The following is a 20,288-nucleotide window of genomic DNA, read 5'->3' on the forward strand; positions in this document are numbered from 1 at the left end:
ATATGGCGGACTATTCAATTTTCTAATAAACAGTCAAGCTACGTTGCCGAATAAGACACGTACCTTACTCCAATAATTACTGATTAAAAGCTGTAATTGTGACCAACTCGAAAGCTTATTAGCTACTTTGGTCACTGTACACGATTAAATATTCTTTCTTCTGGTTAATTTCTGTTTGAAGTTTTTCTATATCATTGTAAATCATGTTATGTTAAGTTATTTTTTCTGTAAACAGTGTGAAATAATAAACTTGAACGTAATTTGGAGTAAATTCTTTGGCGATGCCATACCATGATAACTTGTGCTGATGTAGTGTGGAAAAAGCCACTCAGGTGTGGAATCTTGCCCAATTTCCGCCTCAGTTGATAACTGAACACTTCCGAAGTTATCAGCCGTTTTCATCAAATTTCCCTTGCTTTGACTCGAGGGCTCTTTTGTGAGGCTTCACAGGATGTCCCCAGAGCTATACCTGGAAGAAATTTTGGAAATTTGAATGAAACGAAGTTTGTTCTCCGCATGATTACCTGGTTAGAACTCAAAACATTTATTCACCTCACTGATGAGCTGAACAAAGAATGGCGAAAAAACATAACATTTTCGGTTTGACGTAAACTTCGTGCCTAATCTATCTGTTTACTAACCACACCTCAAGGTTAACGATAGTGTCAGTAGTTAGTCCCTTCTGTTGATTTGAACCAAAATTTCTCTGTTTCTACAGATTGCCTGTTATCGTATCGAAATTGTTCTGATCCTTATGTATTATAGTATTATAGAAACACTAGATGATTCAGACCTCTGAAATGATTGCACGCAGCTGTTTCTAGGCAAACTCTCACAACGATTTTATAAACCGCTGCCATTCAAGTACGAGGAAAACCTTTCAAAAGATTCTGATGTGGAAGACTTTGTGAGAGCTTTGTTGTTGTTCTGCCAGGCACATACTTGCTACTTGACGTTCTTAATGGCAGTAAACGGAAGATTCAAAGACCTTAGCGACAGAGTCCTTGAGAAAAGAAAGGGTACAGCGAAATATTGAAGATCAAATGCAACATGCTAAAGACGAGTTGGCTTTTCTGCCAGATAAGAAGTATCTAACATTCTGTGCACGGCTTCCATCATCCGGTGGCAAGTCAAAAAAGATCTTGATCCAGAAACCCGAAAGCGATAGAGGTGAGGAGGACAGGCGCAGCTTAAAACTGTCTCCAATGTCTTCTAACAATGTCGTTCAGAATACAGCTATGACACTTTCAAAGCGGCGTGTCCGTCTTAACTTTGAGAAATACGATTGTCCTTTATATGGTGTGCAGTTTATCAAACGCACAAACTTGCCTTTGAAAATCGTGTCATCAGAAGCAGGCAGTAACGAGGACAGTTTTTAATTGGAAAAAGATCTTTTAGCTTCTGAATCTCTCGAACAAAGTATCCCATTTTTTTCGTTCTCCACTTGCGGATTCACAATCCTTTACAATGACAGAGAGTTACGTTCAGATTAAGAACCAGGAGTCATGTGAGACTGATCGAAATCGCCGTGTCTAATCCTTGCTTTGGAGTTAACAAAATGTTTTCATATATATCCTTTTCACTCCCACGATCTCAATATTAATTCTCCTCCCTCTCTGTCATACATTACCTATAGCGTTAGTTTTGAGAATTTGGTGTTAAATCAAACAATATCCCCCAGTTGATTTTTCCTGATTCTCATTACCTGTCTGCTTAACAATGTAATGATATTGCAAGGAGAAATTACTTATTGGTCACTCCTGGGAGTGAAAGGGATATTCACAATTATTTATTCATCACTTCTCGGGTTTATTTGGAACCAACATAACAACCAACTCCCAGTTGGCTTGTCAGCTCAGTTGGTAGAACACTGCACCGGTACCGCAGAGGTCATGGGTTCAAATCCTGTACAGGCCTGAGTTTTTTGAAGCCTTATTTTCACTACTGCTCAGGTATTGTTCATTACTGCAAAGATCGCTTTCATATTCACTTCTTTATCCGCAGTTCACATGGATGATTTTCGTACATATTCACAGTTATTCAAAAATTAACATTGAAGACAAAATGATTAACAATTCACAAAGGGTTTAGATACCTACAACACAATGTGTGATGATGATCGAAAGGAAATCTTACGGGAGGAAAACGTGGAGCAATACACCGGAGCTGTAGATCTCCGATTTACTCGGATAGAAGTGCCGAGTCCTCCATCAAGATCTAATCACATTCCTACCTGGCGCTTTTTGATCCGGGAACTCAAATCTGATACAGATGTTGAAACCGACATGATCAACTCAGGCGACTGATTTTAGAAATGAAGATAAAGTTTTCTTTTTTCAATGATCAAAATGGCAATTCATTGATATAAGCCTCGATAATGTTTTGATTTAATTTGTCCATCGCTGAAACATTACCTCAGGTTAGAAATCAAGAAATGGCCATCACACAATCCATAATGAATATGCATTATCATATCGACGGTTTACGAAGAACAATTACGAAAAATAATTCGCTAATTCATATGAGTAATGGGGTTCTAAAGAAACTGTGGTTCTGCGTTAGTGGGGGAGTATAACAAAATAATTTTGGTTTAACAAACTGAGTTGATAAAGTATGTTGGCCACCGTAGAGTTTCGAAACTGACGTTTCAAGCGTTAGCCCTTTGTGAGGGCGAACGGAAGAATTGTGGGTTGTGTGTGTGTTTATATGCTGAAAAATGGAGCAACGCTATTGGTGGGAATGTAGTGACGAGAAAACAAGAATAAATATGTTGAATGAAGGGCATTCGTTGATACCGTTCGGTTTAAGAGTGCCGATTTGAAAGATAAATTTTGTTCAAGAGTTTTGCAGCTTTCCGAACTGCATAGATGTAAGGAAACGCCGCAGAGTGCCATGTGCTGCATAGAATGACAAGAGAGATTAAAGTGTATAAAAACTGGTTTGCATGCGTCCTTGTTATTACTTCCTAAGTCGCGAAGGTGTTCTCGGAGTAAGTCACCTAGGCATCTTTTTGTTTCACCAATTTATCTCTTTTTGCAATGAGTGCACGTTCTACAATAGATAACATTAGTGGGGGTGCACGTGAAATGATCAGTAATCTTAATGGATCGTTTGGCTCCCGAGATAATTTTTATGTCTGCCAACATTTATTAGTATACTGTTGCCAGTGTTTTTAGGTTATGAAATGAAATCGTAAGAAACAGGGCCAGCAATCACTTCAGTTCACGATCAAAAGCGATATTGCATTTGGCTGATTTATAATTCTCTTTTCATAAGGTAGTGACGAGAGGTGGGTGGTTGGAGAGGGAAAGTGGGGGGGGGGGGAGTCTGGAAAGGAACCATGGCGGACGGACGTGTTCTTCGCGCTCTGTGATTCCTTAGTTGAGAAGAGTCATACCAGGCCATTTAAGTTCACCCAAATGTAACCAGAAATGTCCTTTTCTTAACATCGACACAACCAGGTAATTAAAACAATTGTTGCTCGCTGCTTATTCTCATGTCAAAACGCTCCGAACGCTCGTCAAGTTCAAGGTCCCCCCGTCAGGCCAACTCCGAAACGAAACAAACAGAAGAGCGAAGAAATGGAAAGAAACCAGGAGACCGCCTCGCTCAGCTCTACGGAAATACTCCTTGATAAATTAAGTGCCATAGAATCTCTTATGGAAGACAATTTCTCCAATCTACACACACAGATCTCAGAGCTTACGTGTGAATTTAAACACGAAATCAATGTCGTCAAATCAACACTGAATGAGCTAGAGAAATCCGTGAACCTCGCGTGGGCAAGCATCGAGGACCTACAGCAAGAGTCAAAAGCTTTAAAAGATTCAAAAAGCACTCACCAAAAAATGATGGACGAGCAGTCTGCGGAAATCGAAAGCCTAAAAGCTGATCTGGAAAAGCTCCAAGCCGAGAACGAGAAGCTTAAGCCCGCTTTGAAAGAAGCACAGGAGAACCTCGTCGCTCTTGAGAACTATACGCGACGAGAAAAATTGCGTTTTATGAATATCCCCGAAAGTCGAGGCGAAAATTGCCAGAATATCATCTATGATGTTCTAGAAAATGATCTTAAAATGAACATCCAACATATACGTTTTCATGCCGTCCACCGCGTGGGCAAGCCACAAAGCAATGGAGCTACTCCTGCTAGCCCTCGTCCGATTATCGCTAGGTTTGCTGTGAGAGAAGATAGGGATGCTGTATTCAATGTTAAAAACCGAATCAAGTCCTCAGCCAGACACAGTGAGGCATACAATACCCAAGACTTTGCTCGAGAAATCCAGAAAGAAAGGAAAACCCTTATACAATCCATGTTTGCTGCTAAACAAGCTGGCCGCGTCGCGAAAGTAGTCAACAGATCTCTCTTTATTGATAACAATGTTTTTAACATCTCGAATATTCCAGTTGAATATCAAGTAGCTTCTACTTAATTTTGTCATCTTATTGAAGACATTCAAAGTCGACAAGAAGCCTGGAAAACTGTGCCGGGTTAGTGACTCTATCTCATCGAGCTAAGTATCCAAATTTCCTTTTTGTCCATGTTATTACATATGCACTATGTAGTTGTTGTAGTCTTAATGTTTATTATGCTTCACTTTCTTTGCTTTGCATGTTACACCAACACGCTTCGGTTGAAACAACCACCTTCTTTTTCTACTCGTTCACATTCTCGTAACAGCCCATCAGCGAAAATTACAAATTGGTTCATGTCCCTATTTGTTGTGAATCAACACAATTCGGTCGGAAGAAATCAGTGTTTACTTATCACTCCGCCTGGCTTGTGTTTCTTTAAATCGCCAACAAAATGAATACCGTTAATACTGCCATTGCTTTTGACCTAAAATGCCTGTCATTAAATGTTAGAGGTCTTAATATATCGATCAAACGTCGAACCGTTTTTCGATGGTTACAAAAACAAAATCATCATATCATATTTTTGCAAGAATCATACTGCTCCAAAAATCTTGAACCCATCTGGGAAAACGAATGGGGTGGCAAAGCTTTCTTTAGCCACGGCACAAACCGCAGTAAAGGTATCATCACACTAATTAATCCCTCTGTGAATTTCAAAGTTGAAAAATTCATTCCAGACAAACAAGGAAGGTTCATTATTTTAAAATTGTCACTTGAAGAGAAAGCTATTGTTCTCGTCAACATTTACGCGCCTAACGATGTCGCTCAGCAAGTTTCTTTTTTCAAAAGACTATACCAACAACTCGAGGAATTCGCGCAAGATACAATTGTAATTGGTGGAGATTTCAATTGCGCACTCACTCCAAACGATAAAAGAGGCGGAAATCCTGTGTCTAAAAAGGCAGCTGTCATCCAAGAAATTAACAAGCTTTGTGATTTGTATAACCTTAGTGATATATGGCGAATCCTGAACAATGATAAGCAGTGTTTTACGTGGAGAACTAAATCGTCTAAAATTCAATGCCGCTTAGATTTGTTCTTAGTGTCGCAGGAGTTAATTCAATTAGCAAAGAAGTGTAACATAATCCACACACCCGAATCTGACCACTCCGCTGTCTCACTTGTTCTACAGTCTAATCTCCTAAACCAAAAAAGAGGACCGGGATTCTGGAAATTTAATACAGCTTTACTTAAAGATGAAGCATACGTAACAGCACTTAAGATAAACATTCCAATTTTTAAAGAGAAATACAACGAGACTCATGATTTAAGTTGAAAATGGGACCTCATAAAAATGGAGATAAGAGGCTTCACGATCAAGTACTCCAAACGAAAAGCAAAAAAATATCGAGATGAAGAAAAATTACTGCACAAAAAAGTAAACGACCTCCAATCCAGAGCGGAAAATAACCCGCACGACAGAAACATCTTACTAGAACTTCAACGTGCCAGATCACATCTTAAAAAAATCATGTTGATTAAAACTCAAGGTGCAATCCTGAGAAGCAAAGTAAGATGGCATGAAGAAGGAGAACGCAACACTAAGTACTTCTACAGCTTAGAAAAACGACATCATGATATTAAAACAGTTTCAAAACTCAAAGTTGGGGATAATTGTTATATAGAAGATCAATTCGATATCTTAGAAGAAGAAAAAAAGTTCTATGAGTCGTTATACCGCTCCGCCAATATCAATCCCGAAAATTTTAAAAACTCGCCTTTTTTATTCCAGAAAACGTAACCGCACTAAGTGAAGAAGAAAAGAATTCTTGTGAAGGATTGGTAAAGGTAGAAGAATGCCAAAATACACTCAAAGACTTTGACAATAACAAATCCCCGGGCAGTGATGGTCTGCCTGCTGAATTTTACCGATTCTTTTGGCCCGACATCTGCCATGATCTGGTAGCGAGCTACAACTTTGCTTCTCAACATGGCATGCTTTCTATAAGTCAAAGACGAGGAATAATCTCGCTTATCCCAAAAAAATCTAAGGATAAAACTATTCTGGAAAATCTAAGGCCCATCTCACTTCTCAACGTCGACTACAAGATTCTCACTAAGGTTATCGCCAAGCGAATCGAAAATGTCTTGCCAACTTTTATAAACCCTGATCAAACCGGTTATGTTAAAGGCCGCTACATTGGTGAAAATATAAGGCTAATTTATGACCTAATACATTACACAGATAAAACAAATCAAAAAGGTATTGCCATTTTCTTGGACTTCAAAAAAGCGTTTGATTCCATTGAATGGAACTATCTCTTAGAAACATTGCAGCTCTTCAACTTCGGCCACGACATCCAAAATTGGATAAAAATTTTTTATAATAATGTTACTAGCTGTGTTCTGAATAACGGTCATGCCTCAACTTTTTTCTCCCTACAGCGGGGAGTCAGGCAAGGTTGCCCTTTGTCTGGCGTTCTCTTCGTTCTCGGCATAGAACTCCTCTCTAAAGCCATAAAAAATGATCCTACTATTAAAGGTATCCAAGTCAACAAGTATGAGCTTAAAATAAGTCAATATGCCGACGACACAACAGTATTTTTTCGTGACCTCGATTCCGTCGTGAGTCTATTGAAGGTTTTAAATGAGTTTAAAGAACTTTCTGGCCTAGAAATAAACACAACTAAAACCGAAGCAATGTGGTTAGGCGAATGGAAAGACAGAACAGATGAACCCTTTGGTTTTAAATGGCCAAAAGAACCTGTCAATGCCCTTGGTGTCTATTTTTCTCATAACCAAGAAAGTGCTAATAGACTGAACTTCGGTGAAAAAATACGTAATCTTGAGAAAACGCTAATCACTTGGCAACGGAGAAATCTAACTCTTTATGGAAAGATAAACATAGTTAAAACACTTGGGATATCTAAGTTAATTTACTCAGCCTCCGTGCTCCCTGTTCCAGATCACTATATCCAAGAAATAAATAAGCTAACTTTCAACTTTATTTGGGCAGAAAAACCCCCTAAAATAAAAAGAAACACCATAATTGGAGAAAAGAAAGATGGCGGTTTGAAAATGTGCGATTTCAATATCATGGAAAAAGCACTCAAAATAGCTTGGGTCAACAGAATTCAAGATGACTCACAAGCCTCCTGGAAAATTATTCCTAACCAGCTCTTACACAAACATGGTGGTCTTGCTTTTCTAACAAAAATGCAACTTTACACCAAGCACACTAGACCTCGATGATAAGCTTCATGCATTTTACAAAAAAGTGTTAGATTATTGGTGCGAGTTTAAAATCTCAACGGGCACCGATTACAAAATAAATCCTAAAAACGAAATCATGTGGAATAACAGAAAAATTCTTATAGGAAAAAAACCTGTCTTTTACCAAACTTGGTATGACGCCGGTATTACTAAGATAAGCGACATTTTAAACCAAAATCAGAAAGTGGCATGAATTTGTCACAAAATTTAATTTAAATGTGCCTTTCACCACATACTATGGCTTGGTCAACGCAATCCCAAAAGACTGGAAAGCTATTCTTACAAACCCTATTCCAAACGTCACACACGCGAATACTACTGTAAACAGCCTAAGAACCAGTTCTATTTACTCTTCTCTTTTAAACACCGTCTTTTTTCCTCCCACTGCCGAAACCAAAATTCTACGCCACGGATTTACAAAAACTACCATCAAGAACGTTTATCTTATGCCATTTAAAGTAACAAACGAAGTTAAAATAATAATGTTTCAGTATAAAGTGATTCATAACGTGCTTCCAACTCGCGCCACTCTTTACCGAGACGGCATTTCAGAGAGCCCCTTATGCAACCTATGCAATACAGAAAAACAAACGTTGCATCACCTATTAATAAACTGCACACTAATACTCGACTTCTGGATTCTGTTTCAAGACTGGTGGCACCAAAAAACAAATGAAACAATAACGTTATCCATAAGTCATATACTCTATATGGCTGGCATTATAGGACAAAGCATTGGCAAGTCCTAAATTATTGCCTATTGTTAGCCAAATATCACATTTTCTGCACAAGCCTTTGCGGAGACATCTTAGATTTTCAAATCTTCCTACTGTTCATCACGGGAAAACTTGAAATCCTAAAAGAGATCGCCACCGCAAAAAAAGGAACTTCCGAAATTTTATCGCACGTGGGCTTTTTTACTTTAATTTTTCATACTGCTGTTGTTTTAGGTTAGACTTATACTTAATTTCATAAATATTTGTTTAAGCTATATCAAAAGTAAATATCCAAAGAAATGTAGCATTTTTGAGACCTGTATGTTAACTTGTGATTGTCTTTTAATTGAAAAGAACTTTGTAAACACGCCAACCGTAAATTAAATTAATGTTAATAGTAATTGTAATACATGTATCGTAATGTAGTGTATGCATAATTTGTGTAAGTATAAGTATCAGTAGTGTAAGTAGCAAGTACAATGTAAGTGTAATTAATACTGTAAGTAGTGTAAGTGATCGTCTTGTAAATAAATTGTTTAAAAAAAATTTAAAAAAATAAATAAATAATAATGCATACAAGTATAAGTCAGATCAACCACAAGTGAAAAAATCTCTCAGCATAAAATCAGGTTTCCCTAACTCTTCACCAAAACACTAAGCACCATACAAATCTGCAGAACACAGCCCACAAGTCAGTTATATCTGAGAGAAAAAACTCTCTGCTAGCTGCCCTGAGGCAACTACTTCAATTAATAAAACTGAAAAGCTCCATACATGCAATCACCAGGACTCACATGCAAGAATGGTCAATATGTACACTCGCATAAAACTTCTCTTAGCCACTGCAGCCCTACAATAATGACAGCAACCAGACAAACACTTAAATAACTGCAGAGCTTCCAAAGAATATCATACACCTCCACTCTCAAAAGTAGATAATCTATGTAATGTGCATCACAGCAACTTCATTTTGGTAGAATATTGATCAAAACCAGTAAAAATTAGTGCACACTTTACTGTTTGATCATCATACAACACCTGCAGTTCCATGAACAGACCCAAAATTGTACCAATGCCACTACCATTTTTATATTAAGATAACTATTTCTGGTATTTCCACATGTTTGTAGCCAAACATAATCACAGCCATCAATCGCAACATAATTAAATGGGTAATTAATATCATGCACAGTTCTTGATATAACATAAATACCAGGCAAAATAATAAACACTCACAGTACAGGTTTCTAATGTGACACTCGATTTTACATTGGAAGAGCCCTTAGGGTTACTGACTCTACTGTGGCTCCAAAGAGCTGAAAGGCATTGGACATTTCAATGTTCCAAGTCTTTCATATATCGAGAGGCTTTTTAAATATCTTCAAAGAGAAAATGTTTGCAAATAAATGATCAAATTTATAACTGCAGATTGCTGTAGTTAAACACTGCTTTAATTACTAAACTTAGATTGTTCTGAACTTTTTGTGAGCGTACTATTCCCGCAAAGTCAACTTTCAGATTACTATTTTTTAAACAATTTAGGGTCTCCTTATCCCAAAAATTCATGATTGGGCTGGATATGAAATATTTTTAATTTCACTATTTAGACAGTTGTAAAATAGAATAGGTCATGATGGTTTTGGTTATTTTTACCATCTTGTTAAAATTGCTCTTGCCATCCGATGAAATATACTTTTACACAAATGTTTTGGCTGTCAATGGCTATATGTAATGGCAATTTATGAATATCTTGAACATTTTGGATTGTTTACATGATCTTCGTGATTCATCCAGCACTGGGTTAGACTTTGTGCTTCAACATCCGTACTACTATCAAAAGTAACCTCTCCACATGAAAAAAATAATTTATACAAAATCACCATGGTAGCCGCTAATTGCCAAAGGGTACCTTAAAGGACTTAAGTTAGGTTTAACTTGGCAAAACCTATGATAGACACTTTGCATGAATGTACTAATTTCCCAAGACATGCAAGCATGGGGTGATAATTGCTAATCCATATGTACTTTGTCAAGGATGGAACCAGATCTCTGCATAAGATCTTCCATATTGCTGTTTTAGGAGGGGCGTTTAAACTTTGATTTGACAGTGACCCAAAATTGAGTCTCTTAAATGTTAATATTCATAAGTCAACGTACAGTTGAAGCACTCTACAAACCCAGCTGTACTCAGTAATTAAACCAGCAGTATATCAGAAGGACCACCAGAATTTCAGCAACATTTTCTAAAAGTATTTCCACTTGTTTGTCGCCAAACATAATCACAACCATCAATCACAACATAATTAAATAGGTAATTAATATAATGCATAGTTCTTGACATAACTTTACCAGGCAAAATAATTAATACTCACATGGATATAAAAGAAATAAGAGCATGTAGAATTTTAAACATATGCAAACAGGACACAATTAATCCCAGCAAATAAATTATTAACTCTTTAATTCCCACATCATATTTGTAATTCTCCTTTCTCCCAACCGTACAATTCTTGTTATGTTAGTTCAGAGAATTTAGTATTGGATCAACTAATTATCCCCAAATTTATATTTTTCTTTACTCTCATCACTTACATGTACCCGGTTGATATTGTGTTGATATTGTAAGGAGAAATTCTGTCTTGGTCACTCATGGGAGTGAAAGGGTTATTTACAGATTGACAAAGTGAAGGCAAGTTTCAAAAATGGGAGAAAAAAAGAGGAACAAGTCCTCTTACCTTGTATAGAGTTTCCTCGGTTCAAGAAAATAACCCTTGGATCAGGGATAAAGTCAGAAAGTCTGAAAATGGAAGCAGCAGAACAACAGTTACTATATATCAGTTATGAAAAACAATGACAGTCACAAATAAGGGCACTAACAGGTGCCCCGAGGTTATAAGTGGTATTAACGGCAACATTATATAATTATATCAAAGTAATTTCATATTATCAACTGAGTTGATAATGTAAACTTGCCACTGTGATGAGTTTAAAAGCTGACAATTCGTTTCTCAGCCCAATTGTGCTGACGAAGGGCTAACACTCAAAATGTCATCGTTTTAAAACCCTTCAACTTAATTGATAAAACCAAATTATCCTGGTACACTCTCCATCTGAGGCAGCATCACAGTTTCTTTAGAAACTTTATACCCCCTTTATGCATTTATAATTATCAAAAGTCAACTAGAATAAAAAGAAAAAACAACAACAACAAAAATCACCATGATTCACAAAGGCTGACCAAATGTGACCCTCCATATGATTTCAGGGACAAAGGTGATAACACACACACAACACACTAACACATCATGCAGAATGCCACTTGTTTTCACGACATTTACTAACAGTAGCAAAAAATATACTGATCTGTTATGATAGCAGTGAACTGTACTCTGGAGAGCTTTGATTGGTCATAGATTATGCAGGCTTTCCTCCTCAGGGAATATCACTCTAGCTCATTAATTGTTCAGGCAAAGTTAAGAAACAAGAGCTTAATAGAAAGTTATTGTTTATGCTATTGTTAGAAAAAAATCACCCATTCATACTTGTGTTACAAGCTGGATAAGCATTCAGTTTTGAAACCTTTTGTTACATATTCATCTCCTTCTACAGCTTACTCAATAAACATGTTGGTTCTACATCAACCATATTCAATACCATTCTTCGAAATGAAATGTGCCCTCATGATTCCAAGAATCCTGAGTGCAATTCCATGTTACAGACATTACATTCATAAACTAATTTTTTGGAAACTAATTTCTTTAACAAACTTATTTTGCACAGTTTTCAATTTATAATTTGTACAAACATTCCTCACAGGGTACTTGACCGTCAGCAGAAAAGAAACCTTTCTTTCTATAACAAAGGCTTCCAAAATTTTTGTGTTAAACTCTGTTACAGACATTACAAAAAAATCAACCTAAAATTTTTTGTGTTCACTTGACACTTTTTCCCAGTGAATTGACTATTCAGACATAGATCATTTAAAATAATAAGAACAAGGCTGCTTCAAAGCTTTTTTTAAATCTAGTTGTATCCCTTATTCTGTAGTTAGATTTGAGCTTGAGCTAAAAACTTCCTGTTGTGGACATTACACAATTTTTGTTACAGACAACACACTGTGGAACTCTTTTTTACATTGGTAAAAAATAAGGAAATATTTTTTGTTTATTTAGGAACTTTTTATAATTGACTTTGTCAGAACCGATATATTTATCTTAATCAGGTCCAATAACAAGTTAATCCTTTAAATCCCACAAGTGATTAACATAAAACTTCTCCCTACACATTCATACATTATTCAGGAAACAGGTGATGAGAATATTCAAACTTATCAGATAGAAGCTGCTATCTTGATATAAACAGCACCAAGTTCTCACAACTAATTTACAAGGAAATGTGTAGCAGCTAGAGGGGAGAATTAACAATTAGATCTTGGGAGTTAAAGGTTAATTCTCTTTTCTGGTTGTGCTGATAACCAGAGCATTAATATCACACTTAGGTGTACATGTAACTGTGGTATGTGGAGTATCCCATATGGAGCATGCTCCTTACAATTCCATTTTATTGAGCATGCTCTAACTAATGTTTCTGCTGTGTTTTGGTTCTTGCTTTTTGAGAGACAGTACAGTTTTCTAGAGTGACACCGAGTTTTACATTGGAAGAGCCCTTAGGGTTACTGATAATGAGGTTGAATTCAAATTTCTTCAACAAGTTTTGAAAACATTTAACTGGCCTCTGAGGAGCAATATTGATATTGTCCACAAGAGAAGAGTCTACTGTGGCTCCAAAGAGCTGAAAGGCACTGGACCTTTCAATATTCCAAGTCTTTCATATATTGACAGGATTTTAAACATCTTTGAAAATAAAATGTTTGCAAATAAATGATCAAATTAACTGAAGATTGCAGACGTTAAACACTGCTTTAATAACTAAACTTAGATTGTTCTGATCTTTTTGTAAGAGTACTATTCATTGACTCTTAGTAAGCCAGTTGCACTTGCTCTCATTTACAAAGTGCACCCATTTTGGAAAAATCCTATCTGCAAGTTCTTCTATGTGTTGAGTTCTGTTAGTTTTGTTGCTCTGGTGAGACTTAAGGAATACAATTGTGTCTTACTGAAGTCATTTTAAACCTTTCAGCGTGCCAGCTATTTTCATACACTTTTCATTGGACAAAAATAAACAGCCTTTCTTGGCAATTTCCCGCAAAGTCATCTTTCAGATTACTATTTTTGAAACAATTTGGGTCCCCTTATTCCAAAAATCCATGATTGGGCTAGATGTGAAATAATTTATTTTAAATTTCACTATTGAGGCAGTTGTAAAATAGAATAGGTCATGATGGTTTTGGTTATTTTTATCATCCTGTAAAAATTGCTCTTGCCATCTGGTGAAATATACTTTTACACAAATGTTTTGGCCATCAATGGCTTTATGTAATGGCAATTTATGAATATCTTGAATGTGTTGGATTGTTTACATGATCTTCATGATTCATCCAGCATTGGGTTAGATTTTGTGCTTTGACATGCTACAAACATCATCAGAAGTATTACCTCTCCACATGAAAAAAATAATTTACACAAAATCAACATGGTAGCTGCTAATTGCCAAAGGGTACCTTGAAGGACTTAAGTTAGGTTTAACTTGGCAAAACCTATGATAGACAGTTTGCAAGAATGTACTAATTTCCCAAGATGTGTAAGTGTGGGGTGATTAATATGTACGTACTTTGTCAAGGATGGAACCAGATCTCTGCACAAGATCTTCCATATTCCTGTTTTAGGAGGGGAGCTTAAACTTTGATTTTATATACATTTATAAGTCTTAATCAGTGACCAAATTACCACCCAACACAGGAACCGAAGAGATGACTCAATCAGCATAAAATTGAGTCTCTCAAATGTTAATATTCATAAGTCAACATACAGTTAAAGCACTCCACAAACCTAACTGTACACAGTAATTCAACCAGCAGTATATTAAAAGGACCACCATAATTTCAGCAACATTTTCTAAGAGTATTTCCACATGTTTGTAGCCAAACATAATCACAACCATTGATCACAACATAATTAAATACTTTAGGTAAGTAATATAATGCATAGTTCTTGACATAACATTACCAGAAAAAATAATTGATACTACATGGATATGAGTGAAATAAAAGCATGCAGAATTCTAAACATATGCAAACAGGACAAAATTATTCCCTGCAAATAAATTGTTAAGTAAACCCTTTACCTCTCACAATAAATTTGTAATTCTCCTTACTCCAAACCATACAATTCTTATAAGGTTAGTTCAGAGAATTTACAGTAATATTGGATCAACTGTAATCATCCCAAAATTTATACATTTCTTTACTCTCATCACTTCTCTGGTTGATATTGTGTTGATATTGTAAGGAGAAATTCTGTCTTGGTCACTCATGACAATTAAAGGGTTAATACAGATTGACAAAATAAAGGCAAGTTTCAAAAATGGGAGGAAAAAAGGGCAGCAAGTCCTCCTGTTTGCTCTGACAAAGGGCTAACACTCAAAATGTCATCTTTTTAAACCTTATCAACTCAACTGATAATACTAAATTATCCTGTTATACTCTCCCACCAAGGCAGTACCACAGTTTCCTTATAAACTTATACCCCCTTTATTCATTTATAATTATCAAAAGTCAACTAGAATTAAAAACAACAACAAACAACAACAACAAAAACAACAACAACAACAACAAAAACCAACATGATTCACAAAGGCTGACCAAATGTGACCCTCCATATGATTTCAGGGACAAAGATGAGAACACACACACAACACATCAACACATCGTGCAGATTGCATAACTTTAAAATCTAGTTGTATTCCTTATTCTGTATTTAGATTTTGTGTTTGAGGTAAAACTTCCTGTTATGGACATTACACAATTTTTGTTATGCACATTACGCTGTGGAACTTTTTCTTACACTGGTAAGAATAAGGGAATATTTTTATTTATTTAATATGAACTTTTGATAATTGACTTTGTCAGAACTGATAAATTTATCTTAATCAGGCCCAATTACAAGTTAATTCTCTTTTTTGGTTCAGCTGATAATCATAACATCAATACTAAACTTAGGTGTACATGTAACTGTGGTATCTGGAGTATTCCATAAAGAGCATGCTCCTTACAATTCAGTTTTAATGAGCATGCTCTAACTAGTGTTTCTGCTGTCTTTTGGTTCTTGCTTTCTGGTGCAGATTTCTAGTGTGACACCAAGTTTTACATTGGAAGAGCCCTTAGGGTTACTGATAATGAGGTTGAAATCAAATTTCTTCACCAAGTTGTCAAAACATTTAACTGGCCTCTGAGAAGCAATATTGATATTGTCCACAAGACAAGAGTCTTCTATGACTCCAAAGAGCTTAAAGGCACTGGATGTTTCTATGTTCCAAGTCTTTCATATATCAAGAGGCTTTTTAAATATCTTCAAAAAGAAAATGTTTTCAAACAAATAATCAAAGTAGCTGCAGATTGCAGTAGTTAAACACTGCTTTAATTACAAAACTTGGATTGTTCTGAACTTTTTGTAAGAGTGCTATTCATTGACTCTTAATAAGCCAGTTGATACTATTTTGGAAAGTTACACTGCACTGAACTGCATGAGTTGACAACTTTCTCTATAGTATTATCAGTGCAATGGCCTTTGAAAGTTGAAGTATTGCTTGTTTTAAACTACATTTCTGAAACATTGTATGTTATATTTTAATTTGTTATCTTCAGATAATTATTATAAAAGAGGGTACTCAGACTCTAAATATAATATGTCTCCCAGTAAACTTAATTCACACTTAGACTCAAACTTTTTGAAAATTTATACTCCTCATGTCAGCATTGCATTGTTACTGCTAATGTACAGTTGTTGTTATGGTTATTGATATTAGTGTTTAGTTAAAAGCACTGAAAATTTGGATGTGATAAATTTGAACAAAATTGGTATGCATGTAGCATTTATTTCTCCCAAAAGAATTACCATAATAAAAGTCATGCAGTCATAATGTCCATAATATAATGTCCATAATGTAATGTCTGTAACGTCATGTCTGTAACATAAAGTAGGTTTTTTTTTTGTGTTTTTTCCATGGTTTTGGTAATTCACAACACTCAAGTTTAGGCCCCTAAAAAGTAAAAAAAAGGAGCCAAGCCGACAAAAAACTGATTTTTAATTTCAGAGAAAACAAAAAAAAAAAACTTTTTGTTATGGATATAACAAAATAATGTTACTAGCTCTCATTTACGAAGTACATCCATTTTGCAAAAAATCTTATCCACAGGGTCTTCTTTGTCTTGAGTTTTGTTAGTTTCAAATTTCCTCTGGTGAGATTTAAGGAATACATGTTACTTAAATTATTTTAAATCTTTCAGCGTGCCAGCTATTTTCACACACTTTTCATTGGACGAAAATAAACAGCCTCTCTTAGCCATTTCCCACAAAGTCAACTTTCAGATTACTATTTTTTAAACAATTTAGGGTCTCCTTATTCCAAAAATCCATGATTGGGCTGGATATGAAAAATTTTTAAATTTCACCATTTAAGCAGTTGTAAAATGATGTGGGCCATGATGGTTTTCATTATTTTTATCATCCCCTACAAGTCACTCTGATCATCTGATGAGATATACTTTTACAGAAACTGAACAAATTGGCTGTTAATAGCTATATGTAATGGCATGTTGAATTGTTTACACAATCGTCACAATTTTTCCAGCACTGAGTAAAATTTTGTGCTTCAACATGCTACAAACATCATCAAAAGTAACCTCCACATGAAAAAAGTAATTAAAGTGTCTGCTTTAAATCCCAATGCAACTCATTCGCAGCCACATAAATGAAAAATTTTAATAATTTATTACCAAAAATATTTTTAAGTAGAAGCATGTTGTGAGCTTGCTATCGCCCTTCTCCCAAAAATCATATGGAGGGTCACAAATACAGAACCTTGTATTAGAGCAAGCAGTTGCATCCTATATTGGTCATTACACCTGTAACGACCAAAGCAACTTTTTAATCAGATGCATTTCAGCTGCCAGGTGCAACATAATAAGAAATGGTGTCAAACACTATTGAAGGATGACAACATTCAATTTATACTCTTGAGCATGAATTCAAAGGATTGAACCACTGGGTAAATATTGATGCAAATTTAATTAGTGACCCATCTTGCTACTTTAACACTATGTTTCATATTCAAAGCAAAATGATATTCATGAAAAAAAAGAGAATAGCACATAACAACATAAACATTTTCATTCCCATGAGAATAAGACAAAAATCCTTACATATATGTATCATATTTAAAGAGGGAAAAATGAAAAAAAAACATATATACCTACCCTGTTAAGATTTCCTGCCTTCAAAAAATCACAATATGAGCAGTCAGAAAATGATGGACATGTAATAATTTCTGAAAAAACATAAAATAAATATTAATCAAATGTGAGAGATATTGACCATCACAAAAAATTCCATTTAAAGTGCTATATTTATTCCTTTAACTCCCATGAGTGACCAAGACCAAATTTCTCCTTACAATATAAATACATTATCAACTAAATAAGTGACAAGAATTAAGAAAAATATTAATTCAGGGATAATTAGTTGATCCAATAATAAATTCTCTGAACTAACATTATAAGAATTGTATAACTGACAGTAAGGAGAATAACAAATTGGATCTGGGAGTTAAAGGGTTAAGGCAGTAATTGTTGCTATTGAAAAGTGTAATGAACTGAAGAAGCTCTAGGACAATCTGAAAGACATAGACAACATAAGGCTGTTTCACTCGATCATGCTGAAAAGGGGTTGTTCGAAAATAATTGCAGCCAAGAGGAATCCTACAATGGTAAAACCTTCAGATATTTCAATTCATGGATACTGCATGTGTTTGCTATTTTTAGAACACAGCAGGTTGAACTGGGAACTGAGGAAATCTAATATTTAAATATGTCATTCAACAAATTGCCAAGGAAAACTTCAATAGTTTTTGGGAAACTTAGCTTTGAATTGGCTGTTGCATAATTTAACATCTGCAGACTATTCAGTGGTTCCTGTTACTAGTAAAGTAAAGCTATATGCTGAGGCACAAAGAAAGATTGCTTTGGGATTAGAGTTCAAATGCTCAATAGCCCCTTCAGTGCACACTGAACATCATTCGCCATTTTCTTTCCATCCCACCCTCCTCAGTGGTTATTTGTTATGGAAATATTCCCTATCTTTTGGGTTTTCTGTATATGAAAGCCTCTCTGTTAATATTATGTTTTAGTACTATTAGATTTATCAGCTTACATGCATCAAATAAGAGTCACATTTTGTGGAAAATAAGTTAATCATATAAAGACTGCATGATTTGTCCCAAACATTACTTGTGGTCAAATGTCCTATGGTTTATCAGATTGAATTGAAAGGCACAATAATTTTGTTGAAAAATATCATCGATAAATAATGCCTAACTCGAGTTCTCGGAAAACATCTCATTGAATTAGAGAAGGCAAGTCGTTTTCTAACACTGGAAAATGAACTGTGAGTAAAGGCTTTCGCTTTCAGTTTCCGGTCGCCTTCGAAAATAGCAACTTCCTCCTAGACTGATACGTGTTGCGTGTTCCAATCTTCACTAAAGCATTTCCCTGTCCCTTTAATCTAGATCAGAAACGACTGCTGGAAGTAAAACAGCTGGTCTGAGTCCAAAACAGACCCTTACTAAAGTATGAAATTCAAATAAAGTGACCTTTTAGTGCGCATCAATTAATAATTCATGAATCTACTTACCTCTCAGAATGGTGATTTAAACGAAATAATTACCCGGGGTACGTGAAGAGGTTACGCAATCGTCCTGAAAAGAGAAAAAAAGTAGCTTATGTATCAAGTATATCTTCACCATACGCTTATTTCCAAAGGCTTGTGATAAAATTTTCGTAATCATACGCATTTACGCGAGTGAAATACCGTAAGTCAACAACGGGTTATTGATAAGTTAAAGTTAAAGTTACAGAGTGAATAACTTAACTATGTTGTCTGTACCTGCTCTTTCTTCGGGTCAACTCTACTCATGGATAGCAATGTGAGTCTAAACCGATCGGTTTCCTTGTTTCCTGATCTTCCGTCGAGAGAACGAAGAAAGTCACAAAAGCTAGATATTCTAACAATCTCAGAGAAGGGAGTTGTTCATGACATGCGCAGATAACATTATTTGCAAATGAAACATAACACCTAAAATCGAGTAACACTATCACGCAATGAAACTAACTTTGCAATGCATTTCTCGGCCTCAGAAAGAAACATCGTTAAAAAAAATTGCAACGGTATTCTTTAAAGGTTCACATGAACAATAAGCAACCTTTATTTCTCCTAAAGCTGGAGAAGAGTTTTGGTTAAAGTTGCTTCCACACAACAACGCGTGATTCACTTCCTACCACCTCTCACTACAGGTCACGCATCTTAACAAGACACGCACGGCAGATTTCAAATAGCATTTTATTACCAAAACGACTGACGAGTGATGCGTTCGTCGTCTTATGTTTTAAAAATTTTTAAAGGCCGGAATCTGCCCCTTCCCTCCCTCCCTTTAAAAACACGGCCAGAAACTCTTAACTTCGACCCTCGTAGTTGCCACTTAATCCCAATCAAAACCTCCCTCCTTCTGATTACTAATTGTTGGAGTCTGATCAACAAAGCTAAACTGTAAACCAACCCTTTGAGTCTGTTCCTTTGACGTCTCCATCATCGACCCGTCCAAAGACTGGACGGGTCGGGTCAACACATGGACAGAGAGTCGGATTGTCCTGCAGGGATTAAAGAAAGGAACTCTGCGACTGATTTTAAATTACAGGATAAATGCTCTCAAATATATTTTTAAGCTGACGCCTACAAAGGAAAAGTATAAAGTTTTCAAAATAAATACTTCATAAAG

General features: G+C 35.7%; 1 protein-coding gene across 2 annotated transcripts in view; it reads right to left on the bottom strand.

Annotated features, from left to right (window-relative positions):
- LOC131779387 (NLR family CARD domain-containing protein 3) overlaps positions 1-19,539 on the bottom strand; it is a 172,209-nt gene extending 152,670 nt beyond the window's left edge. For both annotated transcript variants that reach the window (XM_066168023.1, XM_066168021.1), the window contains exons 1-5: positions 19,400-19,539; positions 19,148-19,211; positions 17,716-17,786; positions 11,078-11,139; positions 291-469 (exon numbers count right to left, since the gene is read on the bottom strand). The gene's annotated coding sequence lies outside the window, so the exon portion shown is untranslated. The remainder of the gene's footprint in view (positions 1-290; positions 470-11,077; positions 11,140-17,715; positions 17,787-19,147; positions 19,212-19,399) is intronic.
- Between the last annotated feature and the right edge of the window lie 749 nt (positions 19,540-20,288).

This window comes from Pocillopora verrucosa, chromosome 6 (assembly GCF_036669915.1).
Source record: "Pocillopora verrucosa isolate sample1 chromosome 6, ASM3666991v2, whole genome shotgun sequence".
Classification (NCBI taxonomy): Eukaryota; Metazoa; Cnidaria; class Anthozoa; order Scleractinia; family Pocilloporidae; genus Pocillopora; species Pocillopora verrucosa.